Raw genomic sequence first — 8,539 nt, 5'->3', positions numbered from 1 at the left:
AAGAGTGCTGGGTCTAGATGACCCCAGCTAGATACTCATCTAACCTCCTCTTGAAGACCCCCAGGGTAGGGGAGAGCACCACCTCCCTTGGGAGCCCGTTCCAGACCTTGGCCACTCGAACTGTGAAGAAGTTCTTCCTAATGTCTAGTCTAAATCTGCTCTCTGCTAGCTTGTGGCCATTGTTTCTTGTAACCCCCGGGGGCGCCTTGGTGAATAAATCCTCACCAATTCCCTTCTGTGCCCCCGTGATGAACTTATAGGCAGCCACAAGGTCGCCTCTCAACCTTCTCTTGCGGAGGCTGAAAAGGTCCAGTTTCTCTAGTCTCTCCTCGTAGGGCTTGGTCTGCAGGCCCTTGACCATACGAGTTGCCCTTCTCTGGACCCTCTCCAGGTTATCCGCATCCTTCTTGAAGTGCGGTGCCCAGAATTGCACGCAGTACTCCAACTGTGGTCTGACCAATGCCCTATAGAGGGGAAGTATCACCTCCCTGGACCTATTTATCATGCATCTGCTGATGCACGATAAAGTGCCATTGGCTTTTCTGATGGCTTCGTCACACTGCCGGCTCATGTTCATCTTGGAGTCCACTAGGACTCCAAGATCCCTTTCCACCTCTGTGCCACCCAGCAGGTCATTCCCTAGGCTGTAGGTGTGCTGGACATTTTTCCTCCCTAGGTGCAGCACTTTGCATTTCTCCTTGTTGAACTACATCCTGTTGTTTTCTGCTCACTTGTCCAACCTGTCCAGGTCTGTCTGCAGCTGTTCCCTGCCCTCCGGCGTGTCCACTTCTCCCCATAGCTTTGTGTCATCTGCAAACTTGGACAGAGTACATTTCACTCCCTCGTCCAAGTCACTGATGAAGACATTAAAGAGTATCGGTCCAAGGACCGAACCCTGCGGGACCCCACTGCCCACACCCTTCCAGGTCGAGACCGACCCATCCACCACGACTCTTTGGGTGCGACCCTCTAGCCAATTCGCCACCCACCGGACTGTGCAGTCATCCACATCACAGCCTCTTAACTTGTTCACCAGTATGGGGTGGGATACCGTATCGAAGGCCTTCCTGAAGTCTAAGTATACGACATCCACCCCTCCTCCTGTGTCCAGGCGTTTCGTAACCTGGTCATAGAAGAGAAATAAAGTATAAATAAGTATAGGATTTTATTTTTTATTTACATATGGAGTTTTGCACAAGGCTTTGTTCCATCCACTGAGCTCTGCTGTGCCTGCTTCTCTTCCAGAGACCTTAGGAAGGGTGCTGTAATACCCAGAAGCTTGTCTAAATCTATCGCATCCAAGCAGTTGGTCCAATAAAATATATCCCCCATAAAAATTCTTGCCTCTCTCATTTCCTGGACCATAACAGCTATATTGCTTCTGCATTTCCAAGTAGCAAAATTTGCTTTTAGTTCATTAAGAAACGCCTCCCCCTAAGCCGATAGATTGGCCTTCCAAGAAAGGATTAAATCGGAAGCATATGGTAAGTACCTAGAGACAAGGGCTCAAGTGTTTGCATAGTCTATGTTAATTAAACCATTGGAATTTTTTTAATTTTTTGAAGCATTGATAAAAATATGTATTTTTCTTTTTTGCAAAAAGCTGTTATGTAGTTTTCAACCCATTTTACTGTTTATTAAAAGCAGCAGTAGAAAACTAAAAGTAGGGCAGTTCAGCTGTAGCCAGCTCCAGGTTTAAGTAAGTTCTTAGGAAATGAGGTCAAGACTACTGTGCAACCATGTACCAAGTGACAGGATTGTTCAGTTCCCCCTGTTGTTTTCAGGTAGTATCAGGAAGGTCTAGGTCTGAAGTATATTGAGTAAGATTGGTAGAAGCATTAGCCCGCTGAGCAGTTAGCACTGGTTGAAGGAGTGCTGTAGAAACTTATCCTGGAACCTACCCTATACATGTATGCAGAACCTGGTCCAACATGCTGGGAATCCAGCACATCGGAGCATACTTGATTAATCGATTAATTGAGTATGCTGGAGCACAAAAATTGATGTGCTCTGGCAGGCTTCCATGTCACATGTATCAGCCTTGCCGCATGTCCCTGCACTGATAAAATGGTGGCCGGGCACTTCGAAATAAAACACGTTCGACGAGCTCCAGTTCAAAGTGCCTCGCTGCCATTTTGTCAGCATGAGGATGTGTAGTGACACTGATACACGTGACACGCAGGTGCTTTTAATTAGTACAGCTCACTAATTAGAGGACTTGTTGCCATGTCCCAAGCACATGTAAAAAAGCTCCTACAGACTACACAAGCCCATTGTCCTGTTTTAAGACTTATGAAGTATGCGACATAAAATGTGCTAACACTCTTCTTTCCCCATTAACCCCCACCCTGCAACTAATCTTGGATCATTCAAGTTCATTGCCAGTCATTCCAGGGACAAGCCAATCAAGAGTGGCAGCCAAGTAACTTGGAAGGGCTATATATGTGTAAAGGGCTGGGTTGCTCCTTGTTTGTCCCAGGTTTTGATCAGGATCAGTCTAAACCCCCTCAAAGGAGATGTCAGATTTTAACATGCTCCCAACAAGGTCCTCAAGGCTGCAGGGTTGGATGTGTGATGTGAAATGCTTAAGGGTGTCACTGCCTTCTGCTACCTGCAGTGGATCAGTTGCGTGACATTCTGTGTTATCCATTGCTCATACAGTGTCACGTTTCACTTTAATTACATACTATTAGTTATTAGAAACACACTAACAGCCTCCATTGCAGAATGAAATTGAAGATGTGGTATCAGAGCGTCTACTATGTGGACATGACAGCTAGGGGCTATAGTGCTTTGTTGAGGATTGGTTGACCGTCACATTTCTTTCCCATAAGATGCAGAGCCTATGTGAAAGATGATAAAAATAGAGGCAGGCATCACGGTGGGTCCCTTGGAACATGAAGAGTCTGACCAGGGCTGTGAACATTTGTTTCTTTCCTAACAGTCAGAAATTAGGATGAATGGCAAAGGATGAGGCATAGTATCTTCTTGAGCAAGTGGCATCCCTTTGGTAACCTGATTAACCTGGTAGAAACCTGGATCCAAGTCTCTGGTTTAAAGTGTAATAGTGGAGACTAGAATTAAGTCCTCTTTGAAGCAGATCTGAAAGCTTGTTCTACTTAATGATGGAGCTGAATTTGTCCATCTTCTTCCAAGACAGATAAGAATGATGACATATGTACATAACATGATCAGAACAGACCCTTGATACAATCAAAATGTCATTAGGACTAAAGCTGACAGCTTGATGGCATTGATCACCATTTATGTTTTTGCTGACAGTACATGTTAGATCCAAACCTCTTCTGCTGTCTTCATAGTACTTTGTTTTCCCCTTTTGGTAAAGAAAGATCAAGTGATTTGCCTATGTTGATCCAGGAAGTTATTCTAGACCTGGGAGTTCAACCTTGAATCCCAATCGAGTGATTAAACCACAAGAACAAGTGTCATATCTTGGCTGTGCCCAGACAAACACAGCTGTGTGGTATGCGGTGCCACGTACCACACATTCAGCTGCTCCCTGCACTGCAAGGGAGCAGTGTGGGTTTGGTTTTTTTTGATCCCTGGATATCCAGGGGTCCAAAAACCCATGTAAAAAAAAAAAGCAGAGTGGTACACATGGGAACCACACGCACAGCTCAAAACCGGAGCCTGGACAGCCAGAGCCACACTCCGGCTGCTGGCCATGCTCCGAGTGCCAGGATCACTGCTGCTGCAGCCCCAAGAGGCCCCCAGGACCCCAGGTAAGGCTGCTGGGGCCAGCCCAGTGCTAACCCCAACCCTCCCTACCTCATCCAGGGTAACCTGTTGCATGCCAGAGGGCATGTGGCACAGGTGTTTCCCTGGGACAACTACCAGTGGCACAAGGTGTCCCACTGCTAGTTGTCCCTGGGGAACCAAACATCCACACTTGTGTGGACACAGCCCTTGACTGCATAGTATGAAAGTGTATTAGTGATATATATTTATACTGTCTTTGTGGACTGTGGATGTATTTAGAGGTTTGTGCAGTTCTGTATCTGTGTGTCTGTGAGCGTGCAGTAGTAAAGAATCTTATTGTTGTAACTCATTTCAAATGGGCATTGAAAAAGGCAGAAATTCAGTCATTCCCTCAAAGACCTTTCTGAACTGTCTAACAAATTAATAGGGTCAGTTCCCCTGCTCAGGAGGCCTCCAGTAAAAAAGATACTGCCCAGGTAGAAAAGATAGTAGTAGGAAACAGATCATAGACATTGGAGAGGGAAAAGACCGGCTAATTTTCAAGCTAAGCAGAGAACCAAAGTACCGTATATGCACCCAATAGGTCTTGCCATTAGTGTATAGGAATAACTGGGCAATGAGACTGGAGAAAGTACCTAGTGGAACATAGTGCCAGACTCTTATTGAAGGTGGAAGATGCATTATGAGAGGAGAAACGTAGTGGAGGCGTTCCTTCATAGCAGAGTATGAAGCACCTTCACTACAACTCCCGAGCAGTTCTGGGGCAGCATTACACAGCTGAACCATTTTGGTTTCAGCATTCTTGTTCTTTTTTTGACAGATCAACGTTTTCTGGGAAGAGTAGATACTTGTTGCAAAAAACCCAAAAGGCAAAAATAAGTATTTTCTTTTGCAAAACCAAAACATTTTTAATAGATTTTTTTTCCACAAGTCTGCAAGGATTTTTTTTTTCCTAATAGCTCTGTTGAAATGTGTTTTTGAAACTTTTTTATGGTAATTTTCTTCTGTGACTCATCACCATCTCCTCCTCCTCTTTCAAAGAGGTTAAACTGGGGGGGAGGTGTTACGTTATCAGGAGGCAATTTAAGGATTGTTTTAAGAGGCATAAGAATTAGGTAGTCAGAGATTAGTTTGTAACTAGGGGGAATGGAATCGGAAGCAGATGCCTGGAGATGGGGCTGCAGTTGTGAACCTTATACCTGTTGGGAGCTCATTTTGCTGCATCTGAAGCTTGAAGACATGTTTCCCATGGTCCTTCAGGGTTCTGCATCCAACACTTAGGGCATGCCTCCATGGAAGTCAGTAAATGGTGGCAGTTATTAGAAGACATGCAATGCTCCCCTCAAATCCTACTTCAAGCTTCCCTTCACCCTGTGGAACAGACATGAATTCCCAGATAAAGAAAGTCTTAAAGAAGATCATAGGCAGACCAAGTTCCTTGGGTGAATCCAATATCTTTTATTAGAGCAAGTTGGTCTAATAAAAGATATCGGATTCACCCAAGGAACCTGGTCTGCCTATGTCCTTAGACCAACACGGCTACAACCTTCACATCTTAAAGAAGATCACACACCCTTACTGGCTGGATCCAGACATGCAGGCACATGTGGTCTGTGGTGCTTGCAGCACCACAAACTGCATGAGTTGCACATGAATCAGTGTGTGGCACTCCTAATTTGCAGCACTTGGGCAACATTTGCTACTGGGATTTCCCTGTAGCAAAAAAAACCTGGAAAAAGCAATGCAGCCCACGCCAAAGTGGTAAATGCTTGGACAAAGGCAGAGAGGGGGGGAGCAGGCAGCCCTGGGCTGCTTGCTCCCCCTTCTCCATGCGCTGCTTTCCAGCTGGCCAGGACACAGGGTGCCTCAGTGCAGAGGGTGACTAGCCCCTGCTGAGGCACCCTGTGCCCCAGCCAGCGCCCCCTCCAGCACAATGGATCAGTTGAGATACAGGCAGGGATATGCACTGCAGCACACATTTGTGCCACTACTATTTGTGCTGCTGCAAAGGCATAATACCCCTGCTCATGAGGACCTGGCCACTGTGTGCAAGTCTCTTGATCCAGGGGTGTACTTGGTAGCTGTGTTGGTCTGAGACAAAAAGGCATACAAAAAACTAAAACTCTTGGTTCCAAAACGATACCTTTTATTAAACCAACTGATCCTGGGCTTTCTGTAGCTCCAGTACAGCTACTAATTCTAACCTTCAGAAGGAACTAGTGACAATAGCAGCAGAATTGTCTTGCAACCACTGTTTGTGAGTCCAACTCAAAGAAGAAAAATTAGGCCAAATCATTCTTGCCCATGGTGGGAATACTTTTTTGTGCTGGGGGTCTCTGCATCATTGCCCTGTTTGGGCACATGCTTGCAGCAGGTGAAACAAGATAGCTATACAAATGAAAGGTAGCCCTTCCTACAAGTATTTTAAGTATTGGTATTTCATCGAATAGTTGGAAAGGGAGTGGAGCCCAAGTTTTCTCCTCTCCTCTCTTTAGCCCTATGTATAATTAGTCGATGCAAAGAGGAGATGTTTCAATTGCACAGCTTGAGAATAGGACAGAGCAGCAGTTCTCAATGCTTTTAGATACAAGGCACTCCTCAGGAAATGCCAGCTTTTAGCTTTTACTCATTTCTCGATTACAGAAAAACAATAGAGAAATTATTCTGTTGCAAAGAAGTCAGAACAATGGTCAGAATTTTTTTGTCACCATATGGGTTCCTATTTGAAATCTCTGGGCACATCCAGATGAGCACGCACGTGCGGTTTGGGGCGCCTCAAACTGTTTGGGGCACTGCAAATCGCATGCAGCACAAAATGTGATACTGGGAACTCCTGGTATCAAAAAAACCTGTGGTAAATAAAAGCAGCACAACAGCGGTTCAGTCCTCTAGGGAGATGTTCTGGCTGCCAGCCAGAATATCTCCCCTGGTCTAGTTGTCCCCCAGTTCCTCCAGCACAGTGGGAGCCTGGAGGAGCGGGGAAATGGCAGTTTCCCAGAAACATAGCAATTTGCCCCACACCAAACCATACATGCAGGGGCATGTGCAGCAGCAGAAAGTGGCACAAATTTGTGCCACTACTTTTTTCCCACTGCAAGCGCACACCTCTACATTTAGAGAGACACCATCTGGGTTTATATGAGTCATGTGAAGGTTCCTAGGACTCAATTTAATGGCTTTCTGCAAATCTTCTGGTTTGTAATTCAAATCCATCATAACTTCTAACTGTGGTAAACTTTCAAGCTCTTCGTGTTTGATTTCAGTCTCACTGGAGTACTGGATTCCATAATGTTCAGTCCAGCGCTTGAGTTGTTTTTGCTTATCAATAATGACGCTTCCATTTAAATCTTTCAGCAGAGCTGTTTTCTTCTTAACTGGACTAATTGCTCTTTTGATGCCTTCATACATTCTGCAGCTATCACCTGCATCAGCTGCTTGCTGAATATCTTCACAGTTTCAGCCCAAAATCCTGGGCACAACTCCTAGCCTCCTTTTGCATTCCTCTTTAAGCCTTTCTCAAATTTTCCAGGGCTGTGGTGTTGGGAGATTTCTTGTAGATGGTTAGTGTTATCCTTCTGTTCTCAAACAGTGGTAGAAAGGTTTCAGAGTGTTCTTCAAACACACTGTTACAGTAGCATTACATGGTAGTTTTTAGGTTTTCCCAAGCCTCCATGTCTGAGTTGTTAGGTAAACTTGCTTTACAACTTCTTCATTGAATAGTCTACATCTTTCTACATCTTTAGCTTGGCTGATGTCAATCTGAAGATGACAGGTAGTTTTGCTACTGTGGATCTTTTTGGCCTTGATTCTGACTTTGCAGCAGACTAAGGCATGGTCAGTGTCACAGTCAGCACTGTGATCAGACCTCGTGTGCAGGATTTCTTCAGGTGATTGTGCCTAGTCAGTTGTGCCTAATAACTGGTGCCAGTTCCCTGACCTTAGATGTTTGCCTGCTGAAATCTATGAATGGGCTAGTGACAAATTACTTTGAAAGCTCCATGAAATTATACTGCTTTGTTGGAAAGAGGTAGTGGTACCACAAGATTTCCAAGATGCTCAGTTTGTACAATTATATTAAAACAAGGGGGATAGAAGTGACTGTGACAACTCTAGAGGTATCTCCCTGTTGAACATCATCAGAAAAGTTGTCACTTGTATTATGCTCCCTAGGCTGCAATCTCTAGGTGAAAGTATCTATCCTGAAAGTCAGTGTGGTTTTTCCTCAGGACACTCCACCAGTGATATGACATATTCAATCAAGCAACTTGCAAGAGAAGTGTAGAGAAAAACAATAATCAGTTTGACAAAGGTCTTCAGTATGGTCAACAGATAGCACCTTTCTGCTGTTCTGAAGAAACTGGATTGTCCCCCCAAATCATTGAACATCATTCATGACATCAAGGTATAAAGGCAACTGTAGTGTATGAAAATAAATAATCAAAAGTCATTGACATCAACAGTGGGGTTTCATTCCTGTTTCTTCACGCATTCAAGGGCAGCAATGATGGCATTTCTTGTTCAACATTCACACGGTTTAAAACAAGGTGAAAGAACTGGTTCTGAGAGATTTCCTGTTTGCAGATGACTCGGCCTTGATTGTCCACAATGAATCTTCCCTGCAAAAATCTCTTGAGCAGATTTTCTGCATCATGCAAGAGCTTGGGTTGACAATTAGTCTCAAGAACGCTGTGATGATCTACTAAGGGGTGGAAGAACCAGTGCGTGGCATCACTCTGGAGGGTAAATCTCTTGGTGTCATCGACAGCTTTTGCTACTTGGGTTCTACAATCGGCTGGAATCTTGACCTTCAGACTGAGTC

This window comes from Alligator mississippiensis, chromosome 14 (assembly GCF_030867095.1).
Source record: "Alligator mississippiensis isolate rAllMis1 chromosome 14, rAllMis1, whole genome shotgun sequence".
NCBI classification, from domain to species: domain Eukaryota; kingdom Metazoa; phylum Chordata; order Crocodylia; family Alligatoridae; genus Alligator; species Alligator mississippiensis.
The sequence above is the reverse complement of the archived record's forward strand: the minus strand, read 5'-3'. Positions refer to the sequence as shown.